The sequence below is a fragment of the Anas platyrhynchos genome, chromosome 4 (genome assembly GCF_047663525.1).
Source record: "Anas platyrhynchos isolate ZD024472 breed Pekin duck chromosome 4, IASCAAS_PekinDuck_T2T, whole genome shotgun sequence".
Classification (NCBI taxonomy): Eukaryota; Metazoa; Chordata; class Aves; order Anseriformes; family Anatidae; genus Anas; species Anas platyrhynchos.
The window spans coordinates 45,617,544-45,644,362 of record NC_092590.1 but is presented as its reverse complement, the minus strand read 5'-3'; the positions used below and the strand labels follow the sequence as shown (position 1 = coordinate 45,644,362).

Genomic DNA, 26,819 nt, shown 5'->3' with positions numbered 1-26,819 from the left:
ATATGGATGAAAACCAAGTCTATCTTCCAGAAATTAATTGCCATGAAAGGTGAATTTCCACTGTCCAGGCCAGGAAAGGAACCTGTGGCAGTGTCAACAAGCTCTCTTGCCATGCCTTCATGAAAAGAGATGTAGAAGATTGTACATTCACCTTTCCATCCCTCCTCACTTTTAAGCAGTAATTTCCCCTCATCCATCAAGTGAGAGAGCAGTAGAGCACCAAGGTCCACAGCATTAAGGAATAAAAGGTGGGGGGATGAGGTTTATTAGAAAGCTGCTCACATTTCATTCAAGTAATCCTGTCTGCTTCCAAGCAGATTTCAGAAAAATATCTGTGTTCTGCTGAATAGCTTTAATGGGATTACCTTTAAGGCTTCTCTAATAAATGGTGTTATTAAGTTGTCTGGCTCATACTGAGACTTATACATATCCACTGGCACTCCCCCCTTTTCCAGGTTTTGTTACAAATTGGAATTAGTGTCTATCTGGTGTTGGGTTTCGTGTTTTAAAGAGGACTGGGTTAAAGGAAATCTTCTAGGTAAAGCCCTTTTTAAAATTTTGCCTATGTTAAAAAATTTCTTTCAGCCTACAGAACACGTCCTAAAAGGGATTAGATGCTGTTCAGTACAAATCTGCCAGGAAGTCTAAATCAAGATTTCACAGATCAAACACTGGTACAAATGATTGTAAAGAGCTAAGATTTTGCAGGAAAATAAAATTATCTCAGATTTCTGAAGGCAGTCTGAAAGTCCAGTAGAAACTGAAAAGAGCAGGCAGGGTTTGAAATGACATAATGTAATTCTTTCAGCCACTTAAGGTGAGTCATTTAAAAAAATATTTATATTTAATTCTTTTTTTATAGTGAATACTCTTAGAGGGCTGGGCTGGACTGGAATGTTTTGAGCTTGATGAAAAGTCTCTGTAAATGAGAAAAAAAAAGACATTACATTCAAGAAGGTCTTGATTAGATGCCCTCAAAATCAAAAATAAATACATACTTGTGGTATCCTAATACTGAAACAAACACAAATGAAGAATTGTTAAAACGCTGTAAAGGTTCACCTGCATTAAGGCAGTCCATGGAAACGACACAAAACCCTAGAGCTACTGTATCCAGATAAGGTTTTATTGAAGGAAATTCCCTACAGCATTACATTTAAAGGGCTTATCCTCTTGTGGGATGTTCTGCAGTGTAAATGGGGAACATAAGGAAGGCTACGGCTGTGTCAGTGGTGCCAACATCTTTGACATACATCTCATTTACCCATGGCAGGAGGAAAATGGGCCCTGACTCTAGCATGACAACTGCCAACAAATTTTAGGGCAAGACAATTCATTTTTCCTTTTATGGCTTGATCCTCCTCCTCTGTTGGCAGGAGAAGCTTTTGTTGACTCTAAGAGGTGTCTATCTCAAATTGTTTTACGTGGCATTGCTGAAAGATGCAGAACTGTTGACTGCTTCAAAAGCTCTTTTTATGTTAGTTTGGATAGCTAGGCTTATAGGAGAAGATGGTTTCTAAATAGTTCCATTCAGTTAACATGTTGGTATGTAGAACCAAACCCCTAAAACAATGAATTTTTAGGTGAAGATTTTCTTAATTGTTTGTTGCCTTAAGGAAACAAGGAACACTGTTGATTTTTTATTTTTTATTTTTTTTTCTTCCCCTTCGGGGTCTCTATTTTGATATGTGGGATCTCATAAAAAGCTGGAAATTCAAATAGGAGAATGCTAATATAACACAAGAAACCCACGTGGGTTTTGTTTTACACGTGGAAATAGAACAGATGAGTTTTAAAACTGCAGTAAAAATAACTGAATGATTGCCAAGACCTGTAGTCATGATCCGAGGATTTCACTCACTGAGCAAATACCCTTGAAACTCCCATTATGGTTTGTGAATCAGCCGCTGCCTTACTTTCTTACAGATATCATCACTACAAATAAAAATGTTGAATCTCTGGGGAGATCAGACGATTCAGGTCTCTGTTCTCTGGGCCTTTTATTTTCTGGGGTGTGCATGGGATTCCTATTCTATTTCTTGGAAATAGAAAAAAGGCCCTCGAGATTTAATGCACCAAATAGCCTCCTGTTTTCTCAATATAAATGTGACCTTTCCTACCTACCTTGTAGAAAGAGGAGTTCAAAATACAAGAAACCATACTTTGACAGCCCTATACGTTCTGCTCAGCATTTTATGCTGTGAGGATTCTCATTGCTTTTAGTTGGACTCCTCCTGTTTTTCTCTATTTATAGTGCAATCAAAAGCTCAATCTAGCATTGTATCAAATATCCTGTACATTATCAGTTCAGCCTGAAGATGCCAATAATCAAGGAAAATACATCCTGAAAACATATGATTCTGAGGCTTAAGTATACATTTACACTACTTCACCTCTGTACACAGCATAAGGTGAAATCATTCTTTTTCCAGTTGCATTGGAAAAATCTATTCACGCACAGCTTTTATATGTTTTTCTAGTGACTCCCAATGGACATTACCAAGCCAGCATCACTGCTGAATTTGCAGACAAATATATGGCTCCCTGAGGTAAAAAGGGAGCTGCTCAAGAGAATAAGTCATTTTTTGGGGATGACTCCTTTCAAAACAGCATTGCTACTATATCTGAAAGATCAGAGAACTGTTATCCATGATTCATTTTTCACTGACTCCTACATATAGATATTTAGACAAACAAACAAACAGTGGAAGAGAATGCAAAATAAAAACATGAATAAAATTTTCACAAGCACCTGAGGAACATGGGCTCCATACTCCACTTTCAAGAATGATTTATACATCATGGCCGTGTTAAAACTCATATTTGTGATCCAAACAAATTTTCATCATTTGACGTGTGTTTCTAACTGGATGGTACAAGCAGTGAGTCATTTCTGAAAGCAGTTCAACATTTTTATTCATTTATCTCAGCATATTTATGGACTCAAAGTTTTATTTATTTTTCTCTCTCTGATATTTAAGCATCTTTGTTGCACATACTGCTGTAGAACATTACAGCAGTTCATTTAGAGCTGGGCAAGGAGAGGTAAGTATGTTCAGATTATGGAAAGAAAAAGGAAACAAAGTGATTTTATTTACTTGCAGAGGTAAATGGAGAACCTTTCCATATTAAGAAATACTTTCTCCCAAGGGACAGAATCTGGCTATGATCAAGAGAAGCAGTGAATAGCCACTGGCTGTGATAAATGAATATACAGAGATGGAAAAAGAGGGTATTACTGATAAAAAATCTTTTGCTATAATTCAGCATCAATATTCAAAACTCAGAAGGACTGTCCCAATATCTGATTGGGTTTTAAATGCTCTGATGACTTTTTTTTTTTTTTTTTTCTGTGAGAAGGATGGAAAGTCAAAAGCATGAGTAATAGAAATGTAGTAGACTTTTATCCAAAGGACTCTAAGTCCAGGCCTTTTTTAGATGTGCTAAAAATTTCCCTCTGTTCCTCACAATCCGTTTACATTTCTAATCTTCATGTGGTGCCTATTAGCAAGAGCATAAATATGGAATGTTAAATCTCTGTGTATCCCAAACTATCTACAGCCCTGAAGGATTCGGGAAAAATTAAACAAGAGAGTAGGCATGTTTCCAGAAATAACACAGCCTTAACAAACACATGAAATATTTATAGAACATGTAAAGAACAAAGGAAATGCAGCATTTCCTCCATGTACAACTTCTATCAGTGTTTCAGGAATACTAGTTCCCTCCCATGTTGCTACTCTGAGGAGAGGGACCACAGCTAATAAATTCTCCCAGATTAACCTGATTTTGTAAAGAATACACATTCCATTGACTTATTAATTCAAATCCATAATTGCTTTGTTAGTTTAGTTAAGCTTCTGAAAAAGGAATCTTTCAGTATATCTTTTGGCTGCAGAAACATGAGCCTTACTGGCAGCCAGACCCGTAGCAGAGAAGTAATTGCATATTGCATTGTGTAACCAAACAATGTTATAACTGAATATGCAAAGTGTCTGCTGCTGTAACAGCAAATACTTATGTAGTGTAACCTACAGGAAATAAATAAATAATAAAAAAATATGTATATATGCATGACCAGAGTCTCATTCAGATACCTTGGGTCACAGAGCATCTCTGAAAAGGACTGAAATATATTACAGAGGACATCCTAATATTATTGCTTGAGTCACCTAAAATTGCTATATTGGTCTCACGTAGCATGGTGCATGCAGGATTTGTCATTTAATTTTAAAATGGCATATTACAAAGGAACAGGTACCTTAGAGAAAGTTTAGAAGATGGGGTTGCAAAAAAAAAAAAAAAGGGTAGTTATGGGTCCAGGGACACAAGGTGATTGGCATTTCCACTATTAAAAATTTAACAAACTTCAAAAATGGTTTGAATATTTATGTCAAAGCCAACATTTCCAGATTTTTTATTTATCTGTGAGAATATTTTTAATGATTAAGCTTTTGTATTTGAAGATTTAAGCCATGATCTATTAGAGATGCAGATAAGGCCAACTGAGACAAGTGAATTACCCTATATTTGCATGTAGCAGAGTTCTTGCACAGTCTCCAGTAGTGCTTACGGTGGGTTGTGGACTACCAGAGCAAAGGTGCCTTGATTCAACCCTGAATAGCAACATATGCCCATTTCTGCATCTGTTAAATGAGGCACAGAAACAATTCTGAATTTAAAGAAACTCACTCAGTGGTAGACCAGAAGAAAGTCTAGACTGTTATCTCAGTTATGTAGTTCATCAAGATGCTAGATATTTGGATAGCAAATAAAGATGTACCCTAGGGCAAGAGGGGAAGAGATGCATGTTGGACAGAAAGAATTCTTGGGGTACATGGATGGAGGCCACTGTTCTTGATTGTGAAGGAGGCTGAAGTTGAAGTTCTTCGGGGTGCTTTCCTGTAGATTTAAATGTTCAACAACCCAGTATCCTACAGTTAATAGGTAAGTAACCAACACCATGGGGCCCTGTAATCATGCTGCAGGTGACTCTCTCCCATAAACATGAGAGGATAAATTATAGATCCTCTGCCTTTATCTCCCTCTCGCCTGACAAGAGGAGTCTGCTTATAAAACATGCAGGTCAACTTGCATGCAAAGCAGCTCTTCAGCTTCTGCTCAGTTATGATTAGGTCTAAACAGTGTGACAGCTTATTCACAGACACTTAAAATTTCTTAACTCTATTGTCTAGGCACTGCTTCAGGGATGGAAGAAGAGCCTCATTTACACATTTAAAATATACCTATAATAATCAACTAGGCCAATCTGAAAGTCTTATTCCTACAAGCACAGGAGAATAAACTTTAATTAACTTTTATTTTATTTTCTTAAAAAGAAAGAAATAAAAAGGCAAAAGAGCACGTCATCAAAGAAGCTATGGCCTCTACAAATGCTCACTCTCCTGATAGGACATAAACTGAAGGCACACACTCTTCTCTCCCAGATACCAATCCATGACACTCAGCAAGTCACCAAGGGGTACCCTAGGACTCCTTTTGTCAACCAGGGACTGCTGCTTTCTCACAATTCCTGACCTTGGAAAAAAAAAAAAAAAAAAAAAGCCAAAAAAGGCAAATAGATAGAAAACTGAAGCCAAAAACTGACCTACACTGAGAAGTTTGAGCTTTTTTTAATATATCTAAAAATGAAGATGGAAAGAATTACAACAAGTAACTATTTGATTTTTCATGTAAGTGAAAGATTATATACACACTTACAAATATCTTTTGCCTGGGCTAATGGAAATCTTTAGGCAACTTTAATTTAGCTGCTGTTAACATTCCTGCTACAGCAGAGTCAAGTGCAAAGTGCATTGTAAATACTAGAGCTGTTTATAACCTGAAGGGCAAATTCAAATCCTGTTTAATTTCCTTACCGTTGTTCATAAAAGTCATTTCAAGAATAGAAGCACGATATGCAAACACAGCAAATCTCCCACTTTTATCACCACATTGGAACAAAGCAGTTCTCTTTTCCAGCTTCGCTACCATTTTTGGAAGAGAGAGAAAATTTTATTCCTAATGGTGGAGAGGGACTCCTGACAATCCAGAGCTTCCTGGACTTAAAAGCGACAACAAGTCCCTCTCAGATGTGACAGATCATTCACATTGGTACTTCTCAGCATTGAAAGCCATGAGTGGTTGCTCAGCACATTACCCTGCTGACAGGAAAGGCAGTGCAACCAGCAGCATTGTGGCCCATGGTACTGGAGGCTTGCTGGCACTTGAGAGCAGGAGAACCCAAGGGACCCAGCAGAGAAGTCAACACTTTCTTAAAAAAAATAAGTTGTTGCTAAAAATAAGCAGTTGTACACATTCACAGGGATCCAGGCCTAGTTGTGAATGATTCACACATGTGGAAAGGAGCCAGATTCATGGATGCATGAGGTTTCTGCAATTAGTTCATGAGTTGCACTCTTACTGCTGAATGGTGCAAATATGTTCTGGACATCAGAGATACAGATGGAAATAATCTGATGTCTTTTTCATTCTGGGAGACACTGGAAGGTTTAGGATGTTTGATAACAAGGTCTAACCTACTGTGGGATTTATAGATGATCTTAATCCAGGAACGGGGACTAAACAGAAGGTAGAATGGAAACTGACTACTCATCACTGAGAATATATCCAAGTTTCAACTTGAAAACAAACAAAAAAGAAAAGACTTCAGATAAAACATGGAAAACTATTAGAAAGAGAAGAAAAAAAAAGTGAAAATCCTGGGGGCAAATGGGGATTTTGAATTCTCTTTATGCCCAAAATAACCCCAATAGCTTCTGTCTGGCTCTGATCATTAAAAGTTCTTAAAATACTTTGTCCACATGCCAATTTGTCAGTCATCATTTTTATAGTCAATCTTATAACTTTTATTCTAGCTTTTTTTTTTTTTTTTTCTTACTGGGGATATTGTTGGACCACTTAATTGGTGATTAGATCCATAATCAGTGCCTTTTGGCTGTGTGAAGGAAAGAGAAACATTAAAATAGTGGTGAAGGTTTAGTTAAAGATGACTGAGTTCATTTGAAAGCACTGTCATTCTCTAGGTAAACTTGGAGAAGTACTTCTGGGGTAGGAGCATTTTGTTATCCATTTGTTATGCTCTGTTTTTGTAGCAGTACTTACTTCTAAATGGACTGGATTAAGAACAGATTTCCAGCTTTTAAAAAGATCTTCACAATTGGCCACACAGAGAAGAAAAGTTGGAAGCAAAATCATCTGCAGGAGATAAAACATCATTTGCCGCTCTTGTTTTCCATGCTGCCTGTGATGAAACTATATTTAGGTGACAATGGGGCCTTTTCTATCCAGATCTTGGCTGTTGCTCTGTGATGCCCTTGCGAGGTCACAGCCCATACCTTTCTGATGACGCTCTGCAGCTACGGCAAGCGTCTGCATTCCCGGACAGGCATGCCAAACTCAGAATGGGACCACTGGAGAGAATGTGGGTTATGAGGGTTAAAGTCCTTATTTAGTCACTGACAGGCCAGAAGAGCAGCAAATGCAGCATGAAAAATGACATGTGAGAAGAAGACAGAATCATCTGCAGAAGTACATAGTTCAAAGGTTACCCCAACAGAAAAGACCCTTGATAATTTGCTATTAACAGAGATCTTGCATGTAGTTCATGCTTTTAAACTGAGGGAAGGAATCCATTTCTTTCTTGGAAAGATATTTCATGTCTGGAATTTCTAATTCTTTGAACTGTCTGGACAGCATCACATGTTGGGATGGCAACTCCTTGGAGGTCCTCTGCTTATGTCCCTTCTCACACCCCCAAACTGGGTAAACAGAGCCAGGAAAAGAAAGCCTTTCTCAGGTGATGCTCATGCTTCTACTATACTGGGCTGCAGTTTGCTAGTTCTGACTATTTAGGCGCAGTGACCCCCACTGGGTGTCACACAGGCTGTCCGGAGAGGGAATGCCTGCTCTCAGAGGGCTCCGGGGAGGGGGACATCTCTTGAGAAATGGGGATACTGCAGCCAGCTGTTCCAAGGAAACATACTGAGACGCACTGAAAAATGTTATCTTGCTCCTGGAAGAGGACCAGCTGAAGCATATTAATGCCACATGCAGCCTGAACTGCAAGCCATCAAACACTGGGAGCCAACAAAATGGCATTGCTGCACTGTCTCCTGCCTAAATCACATACACAATTTCATTTTTGAGGAGAAAAAAACTGTAAATGTAGTAGTCTAAACAGATTATTGTCAACTAGCATATGTGATGATGTTGAGTCTATGTTACGGCACCTCTGATGTGACTAAAAAAAAAAAACAACAAACAAAACAAAACAAAAAAACTAACAACACCAAACCAACAACAAATACGACACACAATGAAAACAAAACATAACAGATTATAGTTGAGAATTAGGTTTACTATCTCTGATGGATTTCTTTCTGTATAATGATCTGCAGATGTCTGCTTATAATGTAGGTTAAATACAAATGAGGAACCTTGGACTGTTTGCTCCTTATTTGCAACTGCTTGCATTTTGTAAGTACTGTACAGTATAAGTGGGCTGGGTAAAATCCTGACCCACGCTGCAGTCACCATGTAGGTGTTGGTGCTGAGCCTCAATAAGGCCAGCATCACCCATAATTTGCTAATTCCTGAAAACATCCTGTAATGTGTTTAAATAAACCCCTGAGCTCTGCAGAGATGTATGTATACAGACATTTATATTGTCTCTATTGATGTTAAAAGAATGACCGGATTAGGAACAGAAAACCCAAACACCATGCACCAGCTTTTGACAGCTACTCTGTTAGCCCAGGTCACAGATGTAGCACGAGTTCAGGCAGTATTTCAGGGAAATATTGTTTGAAAGCCACGGCTCCTCTCTGTCCAGACCCATTAGGGTGAGAGACTATTGTCCACAAGAGATGATGCCTGCAGACACTAAAAGCAGAGGAGAAACTGAGGACCCACTATAGCAGACCATGCATGGACACCGCCCCACACCCTATGCGAGCGATGCCAGTGTTGTGCATCCCAGAGCTCAGGCAGAAGAGGAAGCAGCTTCCTTTGGGAGATGAAAAACTGGGAATAGGATGCTGCCCACCTTTTTTTAAAACATGCAGATTTGTTTGAGGCTATTAAACAGCTACTGCATGGCCTAAGACACCAGCATCTGACCAGGTTACTTTAAGAGAGAGCAAGTGGAAAGAATAATCACAGCAGAGTTTGCAGAATGGCTAATGTCTCAAAATGAGCCATGCTGAAGAAACTGAAAATAGGGCTGTAATAATGTTTTATACTGTACTTATTTTTATGATCCCTGCATAGCATATTGGAAGCAGCTGTGCCATTTTTGAACACGGGGGAAATGTGATGGACCTATTTATTAAAGGGGGTTAAGAGCCCCAGGTGGTCTGGAGATTTAAAGACCAGGAAATACCAGAGACAAATGAGAAAACAGGACGATCTAAGCCATACCAGTTGAAATAGATTTTGATGATAAGGCACAGCTATATGTCTTACAGTCTAAGATGTATATGTCACAGCAGGGACAGTATTACTGAATGGCATTGTGAGCGATAATTGCAGAGTCTCCTTCCAGAGGTTATATGCCCTCTCCCTCCAGATTCACTGAACCTTGTTACACACTGCTAACAAACCTACAGTCTTTTTCTAAAAGCAGAGAAATACCTGGGATTTTTATATCCCAGTGTTATAAAGTAACAGTAATTCATAGACTTTGTGCAAGAGTATTTCCTTGCCAAGGAATTGAACCCCGAGGAAACCCAGCACATTCAGATCAACACAGAAACAGAGACAAGGTCAGCCTCCACACAATACGCTGATGTTGCTGCTTAATACTAAAAATTCAGGCTTTCCTCTTTCTATCATTCTTATTCTGTGGAAAATACACATGAAAGAGAAAGGCTTTTAAAATGGGTTTTAGTCCATCAGGCATCTGTAGGTCATCTTGTTCTGGAAGCCTACATACTTTGCAATACTGCTGGTTTTTATCCAACCCAAATTTGATCATTTATTCTTATTACGTAGAGAACTGTTTAGCAAGAAAATTACAAATCCCCACAGAGAACTTACAGATCATCTCCATATATTTGCTACATTCCAAGCTAAAGCCATTCAAAGTGAAAACACGCAAAATTTAGACAGTGGAATAAATACAAAGCCTATGGACGTCAACTGATTTCAGAGCTCATTTTCTTAAGGCAACAGTGTCCTGCTGCATTTTATGCCACTAAGTCTCCATTGAACTCAATCAAGCGTTCTGAGTAAATACCATCAGAAAGGCTAGTATTTGGCCCAACTGAAGGTGGTGGGAAAGCTGCCACCCACTTCAATGAGGCCACGATTTCACCGCAAATATCTCAACCGCCTACACGCGCATAATGATGCCACACAACTCTCAGCATATAGCCTGCCTCACAGGCCTATCTGCTGCCGGCTGTTTGTTTGCAAACAGGCTCAGAGCAGCATCACCTACAGAAGTTTTCGTTAACCAGATCAGCGATGGGCCATTATCACTCCCACGTGCAATTGGTATGCACCCAGCAATTGTATGCACTCAGCATACAGTGACATACTCAGAATGTCCAGCTGATGATTCATTTTCATACTGTCTGGAAACAGCAATGCGTGGCTTATTGTCAATAAATAAAGCCTAGGCACAGTGGAGTGAGTGTGTTCAAAACACAGTCTCCATTTGACCATGAGATGGGGGAGTTTCAGCTGCTGGTCAGGATGGGAAGCAGAGTCCCTGTTGCAGAGGGAGAATTCTGTGAAAAACATTAACTACAAAAGCATGCAACTATGTGAATACAGCCAGGCTGCCCTGAAACTGCAACCCTGGCAGCTCCAGGGGAGTCTCTTGCTGGAAGCAGCCTGAAACAGTGGCCCCTGGAAGCCTGGGACATGGAATTGCCCTCTGGATATGATGACAGCATCTTACAGGGGAGAGAAACCCACCCCAGGCACTTGCCTTTTGAACCTCGGTGGCATTTTGATCAGCATTTCAATGTAAATACATGCTTTGGCCAAAACACACTTTCACTCTGAATAGCTTCAAGAAAAAATTAGTTTTCAGACGTTCATAGCACCAAGTTATTTCTTTCAGGAAAAAAACGGTTCTAGTGGCAATTTGTTCTAAAAGTGCCTGTACACTGGATTTACACCACTGTAAATGAAGAATCAATCCCTCTTATAAATTACTGCTATTTGGTAATTGCTTCCTGAGATAATCCATGTTATATTCCTTCCAGACATTTTAAACCAGCTACTCAGATATTGCAATTTTATACTGGAGCAGTCTGTGTGGGTCCTGGCAAATAGACTGATGTTCTAGATGACCAGAAGGCTTCTTGGTACTTTCTCCATCAAGACTACCTTGTTCACAACAGGCAAAAATTAATCCTCTGCCCTTTTAGTGCTGGGAACTTGTCATGAGTTTAACTCCTTACCTGTCAGGAAGAGTTACTGCATTAATGACCTCACAACATTTTTCTGAGTGAACAAGTGCTTCCTGATAATGGCTAGGCAAGGTATTTGTGCTAAAACGCTGTAGGTTTTATAAAGCTATGTATGAAATAGGACAAGAAAATGAAAGTACAATAAAAATAAATAATGAGTAGCAATGAAAGCAATTAAAATAATTTAGATAATGAGTATGTTTGATAGCAAGCATATTCATCTTTTAAGTTCATAATAACATATTTTAAAATATAATATAGTACTAGGTGAGGGTCCTGAGAAATCCTTCAAACTGGCATTTAGACCAAGATTTACAGATTTACACAGTTGGGGTTTGACCCTTCTCTACCCCAATAAACTCATTTACTAGAAGAGCATTGTAGAAATGAGCATCCAAGTGTGCCCATGCTAACTATGTGTCTGGTGATTCCATTTAAAAAGCAAAACAAACAAAACAACAATTATGAATCAATACCATTGTATACAAATTTATTAAAAACCTGATTACTATATATTTCATTTAAGTCTTTAAATGAATCTAGAAGGATTGTGGGGAACCTCAGCTAGGAGTATTTGTTCTTTTTTTGTCAAAAGAAAACAGAGCTCATTGGTATTTATTTTTTCCACATTGCTATTAAACTTGCATACATTTTAACCTGAACCTTACTACTTGAAGTAAGGTTAGATGGCCAACTGATCCTAAATACCTTACATGCACATAGCAAATTTACCATTTAAATGATCAGAGGATAGTGGTTAAAAGAAAACAAAGTACTATTACTGATAACTTTTACCAAAGAGCATAAATAACACTTCTGAGGAGAAAAATGCATGCATCCAACCCAGTTTTGCATAATCCCCAGTCAAGTGGTGAGCTTTTCTCAGAAAACTGTTTGGCAGAGAAGGGAACTAGGTGCCCTTCTGCTCCAAATCAATAAGAGCTAGCTGTTTAGCCTTTTCCTTCCCTCTTTCTCCAACAATGCTTTACAGCAGAAAGGCACATTTTCCTCAGTTACCCACAGATGGGGGGTCAAATTTGAACTACTGAGACTATCCCTTCAATTAAATAAAAGAAGTCATCTCAATGTCAGCCCTGCTATTGCCTCATGAGGAGTTGATGAGATTGATATTGTGAGAATAACTTACTTTGATGTCATCATGTCATGTGGTTGACAAAACTGTAGTCTGATAGCCATGGCTTACAGCCACTACTGATAGCTAGTGGTTTCAGTTAGCAATCACCAGCTAACATTGCCAAATTTCACTGTCACAGTGATTATTTTACAGATCAAGCTATACTTTATTCATATGTATATGCCCTGGTCTGAGATATAAAAGAGACAGATAAGTTTAAAAAGAGATTGGACTTTCTATTTTAGATGTCCTCAAAATGATCCATCCTGTAATTGTTTCTTCATTTTCAGAATATTTGGACTTTAAAATAATTTCCTAGTTACATAGGTAATAAAAACAAAAGCAAAGTGGTGCTGAAACTGAGGTAACTGCTCTGGCTAACAAAGCACTAGCCAAGCCTGGAGGTAATGTGAAAGGAACTCTTTCCAAGGGATTATGTAGACATGATCCAGAAGAGATGTTTCTTTCAAAACTTCTTCCACTCTCCTGAACCACAACAAACCTCGTAAGACTCTTCAAACCTATAACATGCTTAGGAAGAGCAATCTCCAATGATCCTATTAAGAATAGCTAAGTGTCTGTTGGAAGGACGAAGAAAGCTTTAACATACATTAAGGACAGAGATTACGGAAAGTAGAATTTTAATCCCCAGAGGAGAGATTACAAGCAGGAGAAAGTAATGAAAAGTCCTCTTTTCCCTGTTCCCTAAAATCTTTGATAGAAGCCAAGGCTCAGCATGGAAATGGGAAGAAGGAAAATAAATAATAATAATAATAATAATAAAAAAATAAAAGACTAATGCATAAGGATCTGTTGGTGAAATATCATCCAGGAAGGGGAAACAAGGCTAAGGAAGAATTTCACTTCCTAAATCATCTTTGGCTCAACTTTCTGTCTTTCAGGGGCAAAAAAGAGTTGTCCAAAAGCAGCAGAAAAACCAGAAACCTTTTATTTTTTATTCTACCATCTCTCAGCTCCTTCTGACTCAATGTAATTTTAACAGTCCTGACAGGGAATAAACCATTCCTAGGTACTCCTCTTCCCTGGCTAACACAGAGTTTAGTTTGCAGATTCACACTCTCCTGCTGCTGCTGTTGCAGAGTTCTTGTACAATAAGCATCCTAATATAGATTGTTTTTTGGAAGAACAATACCACATACTTCCACAGAAGTTAGCAGGAATTAATGTGTTATTTCAATATTCCATTTTCAGGCTCACACCCAAATAGCTGGGTTGATTATAACACATATGACAGTTAAATGAATAGTAACAAAATAAATCTACAAATTATTCCATGTCAGGCAATGGAAATGTTCTGAAAATACACCACCTTGCAAACAAGGAGGAATAAAACCCAATGGTAATGAGAGAACAGTTGTCAGAACCATGTGCTTTCGCTAGTCAGGTTTAGAGAACTTTTCTTTGCCTGAACCTAAAAGCACATATTGCTCACATTTTTGCCCATTCAGTACAATACCACAACCTCTGATGAAACAAAACAAAAGGGAAAAATTCCTAGTTGCACTACAGGCTTGTGTAATACAAACCTATACCATGCTTGGCATCAGAAAAGGGAAAGATTGAAGCTGCAAGGAATATATTTTACTGAGATGCAAAATTCTGTAATCAAAGTCTAGGGTAGGCAAGGCCAATTAGGCTGACTAGGTTGAATGTTAAGCTAAATTTGAATATTTCTTAAGAGATTAAAATGACATGTAGAAGATTCAGTAATATTATTATTATGATTAAAAACAATACATTTGCATTCTGGTCGTCATTCCCTTGGGATACGTACTGCTGGCAGATTATAGAGATTGCAGCTAGATGCTGCCACTTTGAAATATCTATGCACTTTGAGCCAGTAAAATACAATCCCCTAAAGAGTCTCTTATATGATATTGGAAATGTAAGCTATGACTTCTGTTTCCAGCACAACACAACCAAAAATGCCATGTATCAATTAGAGAAGGAAATTATGAACATTTCCATTTGCTTACCTTTATTTGCCTTTAAGGATTAGGCATATAAACTGGATTAAACCAAAAAACAACTGAAGGCCATAAGACGATTTCTTCAAAATTGGAAGAAGTATTTTTGACAGGTCTTTCTGTTTCACTACAGTTACAAGGAGGGTGGGTCCTTTGCTCGCTCATAACAATTTGCATCAGCTGTTAACCAATTCAGCTGCAGCCTGCAAATAAATTGTAGGTAAACATGGCTCCGTTGTTTTCATGAGCTTTGAAATATCCATCCTAGGTTCATGGTCTAGTACTGAATCTATGAGATAGAAAATGCAGTCCTAATGTCTGTTTGTGCCTTATGATTTACATGTAGAAGTAAACAACCACTCTGTATATTTCAACAAAATGACAAGTTTATAGTGCAAAAATCTCATCCCCCCGACCAGTGCATATATAAATATCTGTGTTCCTCAAACCCAGTGGTAGACACGAGAGAAATGATGGCTTTTTCTCTGACCTCCAAGATCTTAGATTGGGTCATGCGTTCAGCCTCAGATCCATTTGACCGTAAATACTTGCAAACCTCAACAACTCAGAAGGCAGAAAATAGATTTAAGGTAAATAAACACTTCAGGCCCAGACAACATAAAAATACTCAGATTTTAATCTTGTGACTGCCATGTTATTGATATCTGCAGAAGATTAATGTGCTTTATAGCTCTTCTTTACAACAGTAGTGCATTGTCCTTTTTTTATCATCTGATAATTTATGGTACAATTGCAAGTCAGTAACGTGGTGTCTTTACGTGCAGTTTAACACCTGACAAAACAGCTTCAAGAGCTGCTTTGGATCTAAATCCAATATAAACAAAATAGACTGCCATTTAATGCTTAAAAACATTTACACCATAAACAATGAAGTCCTTTCACTCCCCTTCGGACATTGCTTAAAGAAGCATGCTGATTTTGATGTTCCTTGAAAGTGACAGAAATAATATGTAATTTAGACATTTGTTCAAGGAAGATTCTTTGAATTCAACTGTTTTATTAGTTTTCAAGATTGCCATTTTCTTTGGGAACAGTGCATTGGAATATTAGATTTTGATTGCTGTAACGCTTGAAATTAGTCTCATTGTTACAGACATATAGAAATCTATTTAAAATTGGAGAAAAATGCAAAATCAATACTATAATTTTTAATCTCTTTCTGATTTTTCTGTTTATGCATCATGTACTAATAAATTCTGATTGCCGTTTCTAAAAAACATCTTCCTTTTTTTTTTTTTAATATACTTAATTATTAATCTTAGTGCTCCTTTGTAAGCAGATCATTGCATCTGCTGAAGTCTCTGAAATGTAACTTGTACCAATGGGTCAGAGGAGCCCAAGGTGTAATTCTCTGCTGTCGGATCAGATATCACTTCCAAATCATTCTTTTTATGCAAACAATTATCATGGACTCAAAAATTGTTTCCCACAATTACTCTGTAATATTTGCTTTAAATTCCAGCCATTGCCCTCCCTATATTGAGGGGCTGAGAAAAGAGATTACCACAGAAAAGGCAATCTAGGCATAGCCAAAGATGTTTAATCTAAAAGCCAAGCATGAAAGGTATTATTCAGGTTTGACTTCGACACTTCTTAAGCTAGTTTGTTGTGGAAGTTGTTCAACCACTGAAACACTGACTGATCTAGATGTTCACCACCTGTCAGGCTACCGCTGAGTGTAGGCTGGTGTGAAAGACAGCATGGGTTAAAGGAGCTTAACCAACAGAAAAGCAAATAATAACCAGCAGATTTTATTTCTATAAACACTCATTAGTGCCAACTGGTGACTTCATGTCTATGGAAAAGTTTAAAAATTCTTGTCTAAATTAAGCCTTGGAGATTTTATTTGAAGTGATGTTTTCTAAAATATTTAGTAGGGCAACCGGAGTTGTGCCATGGATAGGGTAAGAAAGCCCTGAGTACAAGCAAAGGGAGAATGTCGTCCTTCTTTGAGGAGAGCACAAGCTGTGTTAGCAATAGGCAGGTATGTTGCTGAATGTTGAGACCCGTCCTACAGACACCACGGGTACAACTGCTATGCGAGGCCAAGCAGTAAAAGTTTAAAGGCCTAATTTCCCTGTTAGCTATATCCCGCAGATTTTTTGCTGAGGAAAGAGGAAATTGTGGGGAAGGCTGGGACACGGATCCAAAACGTATGGCAGTTTCCCTGGAGAGGCAGAGCTCACAGGCTGAGATTTTTAAGCCCTGGGGGAATTGCGCTCTCCAAGTCACCCGTGCAGAAAGCCTGGCCTCCTGCCCAGGCAGAGAAGCTCGGCAGCACCAGGGACGCTTCTAAGAGCAGGAGGCTTAAAGTCTGCTGGGATTTTGCAGTTTATGTTTCATACTTGTACAGGAGGCCCTGTCTGTCTTTCTCAGTGTTAAGTTACACCTCCATGCTCGCCCTGCTTCCAAGGCCTGCAGTCACAGGCCCTGCATCTTCGGGAGGGCCCACCATGTGGTCCCCTTCACAGCTGGAGGCCTGCAGCTCCAGGACAGTCCACAAGGCCCCATTCCCCCTAAGGCACTGCTCTCTTTCATGGAGAATTCAGAAATCCTTGGGTTTAGGTTTGGATTGGAATGGTACCAAAATGACCAGACTCAAAATCCTCCACAAAAGAGGATTGCGTTTCCTCCTCCAGTCCAAGATCAACAGCTGGGAGTCAGCCGCGGTCGCTGGTGCTGTTTGCTGGTGGATTCACCCCGGAAAATGCTTCTGAGGAACAGCCCAAAGAAAGACAGAGCAGCTCAGGAAGGAAGAGCTGTCAGAAATGGAGGTGCAGGGAAAAGGCTTTTTTAAAAATAATTACTCTTCCCAATAACAAAAAGATTTTACTTAACCAAAACAGCTCCATACCAGCTACTGAGTCTCTGCTGCAGATGCAGCCAGAGTGCGAAACACAAGAACTACAGCTTCTTCCCACACACCCTCACCCAGAACATCCTCCCCCAGATTTGAATGAATTCAAACTAGCAATGCAATTCAAGCCAAATATAATTTCTTGGTATCTGTTCCACTTTCAGTAAGAGAGGTTAATCCTCCTTTCTCCCAAGCTATTTTCTCCTCTAAGCTTCTTATCACTTTCTACACCATCCACAATATGAGACACAGCTTTCGTACATCTCTGAAGTTTGCTGCTGCCAGTGCTGTGAGGAGATTGCATTATAGGAATGCAATTTGCTTAAAATATCTTTAAGAAGGAAACACTGAAATAATACAAAAAAAAAAGAAAAAAGATGCTGAACAGTCATAGCTACTGTCCTCATTTTTTAGAAGAACTTTATAGAATAATAAGAAATTTATATTAAAAAGACATCTATACAAAAACTTTCTTGGGAGTTGGATCCATGAGAAGAGAAAATGCAATTCCCAGGAGAAAATTATACCAAATTAAATGTAAAAAAAAAAAAAAACCCTTTTAAACAAAACCCTTTTAAATTAGTCAGAGCTATTGTTCACAATCTGCAGAAGGAAGGAAGCAAGCTGCTTTTTTTTTTTTTTTTAAATAAACCACGAAATGTAGACTACACAAATACCTACAGCCATGCAAGAAATGCAAGACAGCACACGCCCATGCATGATGACTACAGATATTGTACACAGATACACATCAACAAAGTGAAAACTCAGTTATGCAATAGCTTTCCCTAGCAGCTAAGGAGTCAATCTTACAGGCTTTTTAGAGATCTCAAGCTCACAGCCAGGTTAATGAGATGTACAGCTTTTTTTTTTTTTTTTTTTTTACAGAGCAACAGGATAAAAGGTTAAGTTACTCTCCAGGTTTAATGGCAGAGGCAACACCAGTCATCATTCTTATTCAAAAAAAAAAGGTAACAAAGCTTTTCATTTTAACAGTCTTTTTGGCCAATTACAACAGAATCTGAAGGGTTTAAAATTCTCTGTTATGTTTTTTAAATCAGAATGAAGACACAAATACTACTAATGGTCCAAATTAAAGCTCTTACTATAACCTGGAAAAGCAGGCTGCTCGCAGCCTGAATCCAGATTGAGAATGACATTTGGAAGCAGATCTCTAGCTGCATATGGGGCCAAACCGAAACACCAGATGGAAACTTTCTCCAAGATTTGGTATGAATCAAACTGTGGTTGAGAACCTACTTCCTGTTTCCTAGACCCATACGTATGTCATAGCTTTCATCAGTAGGGTATTACACCATCTGTAATTTGCCTTCCTCTCCAAGCCCTTTTTTTCCTGAAGTGTCTACTCTCCATAAGGAAACCCATCAAAAAGTTGCCTCAGCTACATTATGCTGAGCTACCACCTCTGTACTCACAAGGAAGGCTCAGAAACAGATTGTTCTTGATGGCACGAACATTTTATGTTGTCAGCATAGCCAGAAGACAACTTTTCTGTGCAAAGGAACACTGTGCTGTCACTTAAGGTTCAGCAGTTTAATGGCATCCTTTCATGTTCAAAGGCGCTGCCAGCATCTGTTAGAAAAAAATCCGTCTTACCTTTGCAATCTATCCCTGCCACCTGATCCTCAGCTATGATGAATGAAAACATGACCTGTTTAATTTGCTTATCATATGAGACAGAGCAGCTGTCTTACATTTTTGGAACATGTTTATACTATCTAAATTAATCTAAATCTAATTAAAAGTACTTTGGCTTCGACAAAAAAAAAGAAAAAAGTTACCACAGAAATTAAAGCTGCCAGATGTAGTTATAACATTCTGGCACAGAAAGGTACACGATGCCTATGAATTACACAAATATTGGTGGACAGGGTAAGCAAACGGTTAAAGTACTTGTCCAGCAGAACAAATATGTCTGCAAAAAGAAGGTCAAGACAGTTTCTCCAAATGATGGTGCTGTTTAGATAACTTTCCAGTTTTACTTCTGCACTAAAACAATTGCCTGAATGTTGATTGTATCAACATTCAAGAAGGGTTTCATGATAAGGATAGTTTTCAGAAGAAATGATCTTTTCTGCTCAGCACCACAGCAAAAGGGTCAGGTTCCTTCTGGAGCCAGAACAAACAACAACAAATCAAGCTCCCAGAGTCTGGGAAAATTAAATAGCCCTCTCCCAGGTGGAAATGTTTTCCCTGCACAGACAGCAAATCTATTGAACAATTAAAAGGTAATTTTACTGGGGAAGGAAGAAATGAGGGATGAGCTTGGGAACTGGCAATAAAACTAGTGTTTCTCCCTCCTGCCATGGTATCCTGGCTTAACCATGGCCATCATCCCATAAGGGCTGGAGGCTCCACAGCTTCTTATGCCCACAAGAGACAACTCCTGGTCCCAGTGGCTGCCAAGAGCTCTCTCCTGCCCCTTGGTGAAAGCTGTCCTGCTGAGAGGTCAGGGCCTTGGACGGAGTCTGCAGGCACCTTCTCTGCGTGTAGTTGCTCTGTGCAGCATTTGCTTTGTGTGGCATTTCCTCAGCTAAAAAGACTACAGACCTGGTCGGGGGGAGCCCTTCAACCTGGTGCATCTGGAGAAACATTTACATTATTTGTCATGGTGACACAGTTTGGTTACTGACAAATTAAAAACACAAGTAATTTTGATTCGCAGCTGTCTCCAACAGCAGCACAGAAGTGCCAGGAGCAAGGTCTGGCCCATGCACTCATTTCCTCACATTCACCGATGAATGGTGATGGCCAGACTCCTTGTCCCCGGTCTGCAGTTCTCTGACGGTCTGGGCCCATCCAAGGCCACCAGCAGCTCATTGCTGGTGCTCTCTGCAGTGGGTAGGAGGTAGCTGTAGGAAGCTTATGTCCCACTGAGACTCCAGGGTTTGAGACGCACAGCTATGACCTAAGCTTAGGCAAATACAAGCGAACACACAGAAGGTGCAGAGTAGAAGTTTCTTCCTGAGCAGCTTTGCGAGGGGAAGAGAGGCCAACTGCAGATCAGTGTCCAGAGCTGCTTTCTGACTTAGACAGATTTGACCTTTGCAAAGGGCTTAAAATGTAATACTTCGTTTTGCTCCTGTGCATCTCCTTCCATGTCTGCTTCTCCTCTTCCTTCCTTATCTAAAAATTACCCTCAAAAAGCCTCTCCTTGAGATACAATCTTCTCTCTCCCGCCCTCCCATAAGCTGGTAAACACAAGGCTGCGATCAGGCCCGGAGGGAACAGGCCCTTGGCGCGAGCAGCAGCAGCAGCAGCAGCTTCCAGCCCCATCCAAGCCTGCTGGCAGCTGCCCCGCCGCTCACCGCGAATGTGGCACGAGGCGCCGGCACTGCCGCTCTCCTCAGAAAACCCGACACCAAAACTGGCTGCCCCAGTAGGGATTACTTCCATCTGGCTTTCTGTCCTGACTGGTCTGGCGTTTGAGGCTCCTCTGCCAGCCCAGGAGCTTGTCCTGCAGCATCCTCGTGGACGTGGGCTGAGACCATCGGCAGCCGCAGAGCTGGGTGTGGAGCTCTGCCTGGCCCCACAGCTGGGCAATTACTTTACACCCTCTGCTGTAAATTAAAAGGGAGGGAGGGAGAGAGAGGCAGCGCATGAGGGATGCGAGCCAGAGGCAGACCAAGGTGTGGATCCATTTGGAGGAGGAGAAGGTGCTGCAGTAGCAGCCAAGTAGAGACACAGCAGAGGATGCCCCCAACCAGCAGCCACGCAATGAGGGAGTGAAGGGGACACCTTGGGGGCAGCACCCTGTGTCCCTGGGGCACATAGCACTGGGGGCGGCAGAGGAGCCTCACATGTTGGGGGGACACTGGCATCAAAAGAGGATGTTGGCAGCCCCTAGAAACAGCAATGTGGGTCCTCCAGTGGAAAATTTGAAAGAAAAAGAAAAAAGAAAAAAAAAAAAGAAAGAATGCTTCAGACAGACATGTACTGGTAATTCCTGAGAGAGCACACACCTAATGTAGGGACTTAACAGGACCTGGATGGTTTCCTCTACCCAAGGCAGTGGTGGTGGCCCCAGACGCCCACATAGACCTCAGCACCCAACCCGGCAGCATGGCTGGGAGTGACAGCAGGGATGGACTGCCAGGGGACAGCCAACGAGGAGCTGTTGTTCCTGCTCAGTGACTACGGAGTCCTGCCATGTCCTCTCCAGCCCTTCTACTAATTTCTACTATTATATAATTTTAAAAAGATTAGCGTATTTGCCTGGTTATCTAAGAAAACCCATACTTTCTATAACACAGAAAACTATTTCATTTTCTATTTCTACACATCATTTTTTTCTCAGAGTTTTTAAGTCCTCATTTATTTTTCACAGGAACATCTAGCTGAATGTATTTAGATAGCATTATAGAGTTAGGCAGGCAGAAGCAAAACTATAAATGAAAAAATGGAAGGCACTATAAATAAATATAGACTATGTCTAAATAAAAAAGGCATTTGTACTTCACTGCTGTCAAAAAGGAAAGAACATCTCTCATACCAGAATGACCCCAGGTATTACATGGCATTGCATCTGAGTCATCTTTCATATATGAAAACACTGGAAATTTCTCATAGTTAACTAGAATGCTTTCTGAGGTCTTAAACTATATGTTAACATCACAAAGTTGGAGCATACATTGGATATCATTTGGTATGGGTGAGCAGGATATTTGCTATGGATATGTTTTCTGAACTACAGGTTGCATACTCACAGTGTTTGTCTTTCAAATGTTGACTTTTAGCATCTGAAAAAAATTAACATTGCTGCGGTATTACACTCATTCCCTTATTAATCATTTGGCAACCTTCCCTCTTCCAAAAACAAAGGATCCGCTTATATCCAGGGGAACAGCCTTCAGATTATTACAAACAAGATATAAGAAACGAGTGCTAAAGTGTTACTTCTAGTACTGCAGCTAGTGTGTTTTGACTGCATTTGTGTAACACAGCAGTGCACCCCTGCTCATTGCTCTCAGTCCTTTTCAACCTGTGCTTGGTTTTGGCATCCTGCCATGTACAGTTCTGCAATGATATGTCAAAATGCATATCATAAGGGTGAGATTGATACGAGAGAATAATGGAAGGCTTCCTTATTTCTACTAAGTAATAACAATTCATAAATAATGGATGTAATTACAACAAATGCAAAATGATTAGAAGAATTTATAGCTGTATTTAGGAAAGACCATTAACATGCTTTTTTCAATCTAGGAAAATAAGAAGTGAAGAATCAAACCTGGGTAATTAAAAATGCTGGAAGACTGAAAACATATGCATGGATTATTCTCTCTCTCTGCCTAATGCGGTTGGGATTTGCTTATTTGTTTTTACTAACAGGTAATATAAACCACAGAAATGTCAGACTTGTCAACCCAGTTTTTCCATTCAGAAGATTTGTTCTGCATTTCTACCTTGTCTTATGGAAGGCACACCTCAGAAACTGCAGCAAAGAGTGCAAACCACATTGTGAAACCTGAAGGAGTCCATGAGCTGCAAAGGGAAAATGTTGAAAACAACATGCTTCTTGCCAGGCCCAAAGAAGTAACATTGCTAGTGCTGTGCAATGACTAAGAAACAGAGTTCTAACAGAGAAATCTGAGGGGAAATATATATACATACATATATATATATATATATATATATATATATATATATATATATATAAAATTAACCTATATATATATAGGTTAATTAATTACCCATGTTTAGATTAATTTTTGATTAAAATGTGTGTGTTGTGTTGTTTGTTTTTTTTTTTTTTTTTGTTCTCTAATGAAACATAGATGTGTTTTGCCCAGCCCTTAAAATACAGCTCATTTGCTTGCTATTGCTTCATAATTTCCAGCTTATTTGGCAAAATTTGGATTCTGCTTGAGAGGAAAAAAAATGCAAAATTAAAAGCTCAGCTACAGACCAGTCCAAATTTACTCCTGCTATGTATCCTCAGACATCCATTTTAACTCTATCAAGAATTTAGATTGGATTGTAGTTATTCGCTGTAAAGTTCTGAAAAAAAAAAAAAAAAAAAAAGTGTCGTCTGGGTTTCAGGCATGTTATTATTTTGCCATTTTCATTAATAAATGTTAAGTTCATCACTGACCTATCAATACATACCCTAAGATATGCTGTAATAAAACACATTAACAGGGATAACTAACTGTTGTAGAAATGTGGATCTCCTCAGAAGTGTCAATGATTTTTGAACAATGCAATGAAAAAAAACCCACATCTTTATCAATTATATTAACCAGCAATTTTCACAAGGTCCTGCAGCTGGAATCAATTTTCAATAGTAGATCAGATTTACAGTGAAATGATCATATCTTAATATAACCCTACTTTACAGCAGTTACATTTGGAAATGAGCCACTGCAAAGACTTTTCACCACCTTAAAATCTGTCTCAGGACAGCTGGTATTACATCACATTAGCACCTTTAAGAGCACAGGTCAAAAATGCTCTTTTTGTCTTGGGAATCAGCTATACACGAAGTCTGATCTAAAATCTCCTGCCAGCTCAGGTTCTTCAGGGAAGCCTGGATCATGTTCAGGCCTATCTGAGCAGATGTGGGTGGACTCACCAATATACTGAGAAGTTGGGCAAATAATGGTCCTGTGGCTCAGTGCTGCTGCTGTTTTTCACTCAGAGAAGTGTCTCTACAGTTAGAGAAGCATTTCCAAAAAAAAAAAAACCCAAAAAAACAAAAAAACAAACAAACAAGAAAGCAGCTTTAATCCTGACAGATTAGTAAAATGCAATGTTTTTAGACGTTTGAAGGGCAAAAGGATGGGTTTCTCCAAACCAATGCACTACTTTAGACCTGTATTTTCTCAAACTTCTATCAACTTCAAACGCCACATCTTAGTTATAATAAGTATAATTTATGTGTATTGATTAGATCATCATTCTCTAGTGTTCCTGTGAATGGGTCTGCTAGTCCTTACATGTAGAGAAGCAGAACTATTGATTAATTTATTACATATAAATTATCTGAAATGTGCATCCTATTTCCTCATAAGAAAGTAATTTCAGGCTGCTCAGATGGAAGAAAATGTGTTTGTTACTCATAAACCCTTAATGAATAGCATAGGAAAATATTTTTTCAGTGCATAGTCAGTTCCCAGACTTTTTGCTCCAATTATTCTCCCTCCATGCCACATGGACACATAGGCCATGCAGTATTGTTGTGCTTCCTGGTTGAATACGTGATAATAGCTCAACAAAAGGTGAATGGTGAAAACTACTGTCAGTTATTCTTCTCCCCAAAAGTTAATGGCATAGCCATGCCTCATTAAAGGCAGGCATGTGATGGAGCAGAACCACTCTCCAAACCAAGATGAGTGTTCAGCAATACTTTGTTTGCAGCAGTTGAACAGTTATAAGCCATTAACTGTGCTTGCACTGGGAAGAAGGCAGAAATTGTAGCTGTGGAAGAGAGAGAAGGTTTTGGCTAGCTAGTTTGTTCAGCTATTTTTGATTCCCTACTGAAACTTATCAAGCCATTTTAAAGCCATCTCTGTAGTGGGAATTTCTGATTTCTGCAGAAATTGAAGGTTTGATGGACAGTATTTCTGTTTGATCAGCAGACTTGGATCAGCAGATCTGCTTTGCTGCTTCACTGGGAGTACAAACAAAAAAAGTCCTTGCCTGCTGATACTGCCTTTTAAAGATATTCTTGCACATGTTACCACTGACAGTGCGCCAAATGAAGCTTTGTCCTCAGAAAGATGGCTTGAAATTGTTTGGAGAGGTGAAAGCAGAATTTTACCACCTTTGTGCCAAGCCGAATGTGTGTCACTGCAGCTCCTTCCAGCAGCATGGTGCTAGATTATTCAGGTCACTCAAAATACTGCCAGCCACCCAGTCAGACAGGGATCAGCCCTTGCTCTTGGGAAGGCCCATACAGATACCATATATATACACCCCTTCTCCTGCTTTGTTGCCTAAATTGGATTTACAACTTTTCTGAACACGTGGTCACTGTAAGACATTGATTGCAAACATTTTCCTGACATTTAGCATTTGCCCTCCCTAGGAGTGTCCTGGAGCCAACAATGCTTTCAAGAAAACAAACGCAAGCATGATCTGCTTTCTTTCCACCCTTACACGGAGCATGACCACCTCTCTAAGAAGTCAACTGCCTTCTGGGATCTCCGGTATTAGAGGAGCATTAGGCTGCCTGGCTCAAGCAGAAGCAGACAGGCCTTTTGTTTCTCCTCCCTGGGAGCAGACCCAGTGGGAGCGGGAGTGCCGTGGTGGGAGGCAGAGCTGTGGGCATCAGAGCGGCTGAGGGGTTTTAGCTGGAGTGACACTACTACTGTTACACACCTCCCTTTCTCTAGGTCTTGTTTGATATCATGGAAAGCTGTCAAGAGGATACAGAGCTCAAGAGGCACTGAAAACATGGCAGCTTTCACGGTAACATCCCTGTTTGCCATGTGGGGAGATAGGGATGACTGATGGCATTCCTAGGAGATGGATGGAAGGCTTAAAGCTGACCAGTGCGATGTACAAAGAGGAGCTCAAGAGTTCAACATAGGCATGATGTGACGAGGCAGAGAAAGCACGCTCAGAGCAGTGGTGGGAGCTGGAGGAGAGCTCAAGATTAAATTTTTGCCAAAGTAGCAATTAATATAGCATCATTAATTTTCCTCAAAGCACAGGGGTGTCATTTGTTAAGTTGTTTGTATTTCCCTGGCCCTGAGCCACACTTACCTGTCTCTTGAGTGAGATACCGCCCTAGAAGTTAAGTGTGGCATTTGTAATCGCAGTGATTGGGGGTCTGTGAGACTGCACAGGCACCGTGACCTCCCCCAGACGGTGCAAATCACCCACCATTCATTGTCTCAGCTTCTCTGTCTGACACATGCGGATAATGTCTCTGACCTCCTTCTCATGCACATTGCAACCCACTGCCAAAAATTTGCCTGTAGGTCCTAGACATTATTATATTTTAACCACTCTCAGGATAACATGGGGCCCTTGCCTTCATTCTGTTTTTTGAAGAGATTTCCCTTTCCCCAAAGTATGTAACTTTCCAGCCGCCTAAAGAGATTTGTTCAATTACTATTCCTTATCGAATCTGCCATGAAACCCAGCACAGCTCCAAGGTACTCCTGTAGAGCTGATGATTCAGTACACCCAGATGTACTTTGAATGAGCCAGCTGCCAACTGGTACATCCTAAAAATTAACATAAGTTAAACAATGACAACAGAAGAAACAACATCAACAAACCTTTAGTCCTCTTTTAGGATCCCAGGGAACCTCAGAAAATGGGATCAGTAGCTTGTCTGATTCCCTGCTTTAAGCAGACAACTGCGTGATGTGCTGGGATATGGTGATCAGGGTTGATACTAG

At 39.7% G+C, this 26,819-nt stretch overlaps 1 long non-coding RNA gene across 3 annotated transcripts in view; it reads right to left on the bottom strand.

Moving 5' to 3' along the window:
* LOC113839597 (uncharacterized) overlaps window positions 1-14,743 on the bottom strand; it is a 156,824-nt gene extending 142,081 nt beyond the window's left edge. Inside the window, exon 1 of one of the 3 annotated variants that reach the window (XR_011809145.1) lies at window positions 14,577-14,743. This is a non-coding gene — a long non-coding RNA (uncharacterized lncRNA). The remainder of the gene's footprint in view (window positions 1-14,576) is intronic. The other 2 variants (XR_001187978.5, XR_011809144.1) reach the window with 2 other exon arrangements.
* Window positions 14,744-26,819: the final 12,076 nt, after the last annotated feature.